A 573-nucleotide genomic window follows, 5' to 3' on the forward strand; every position below is an offset into this window, starting at 1 on the left:
AAGGTAGAAATAGGGCAAACATAAAAAAGTGTAAGATCTTTAAAATTCGGCTTCGGCAACGATTCAAACTGCAAATGATTTAAAAGAATATATTATATTATAGCATGCACTTCTCAGACGTGTAAATCAATCGATTATGAGCCTTGCATGAAACTTGTATAACTGAAAAAAAACCCCACGATGGAATTTTAAACTCTGCTTATTGCAAAGCTAAAGGCAGAAAAAATATCACTAGTTGGCTGAAAAGAAGGAAACATTGAGGCAACTGAAAGTGTTTAATGGTGGACGCAAAGTAACATCAAGGTCCTATGGTGTAATGGTTAGCACTCTGGACTCTGAATCCAGCGATCCGAGTTCAAATCTCGGTAGGACCTGAATTTTTTTTTTGGGGGATGTTTTTCATTGTAATTTTTTCTTAAAAAGGAACGTTTTGTATGAACAGTCTTTGGTACTACATTATTGTTTTATATTCACTACCGGCTTCTCTGATTAACTATAATTTATAGTACTCGGCGCCGCTGTTGTCTTACTGAGTCTTGGGTTACACGTGTCAATGCTGTCATAAAACACATC

General features: G+C 36.0%; 1 non-coding gene across 1 annotated transcript; it reads left to right on the forward strand.

Moving 5' to 3' along the window:
* Positions 1–302: 302 nt before the first annotated feature.
* Positions 303–374, forward strand: TRNAQ-CUG. Its single transcript has one exon. It is a non-coding gene; the product is annotated as a tRNA-Gln (tRNA).
* The last annotated feature ends 199 nt before the right edge of the window (positions 375–573 follow it).

Source organism: Aplysia californica, unplaced genomic scaffold, assembly GCF_000002075.1.
Source record: "Aplysia californica isolate F4 #8 unplaced genomic scaffold, AplCal3.0 scaffold00281, whole genome shotgun sequence".
Taxonomy (NCBI): Eukaryota; Metazoa; Mollusca; class Gastropoda; order Aplysiida; family Aplysiidae; genus Aplysia; species Aplysia californica.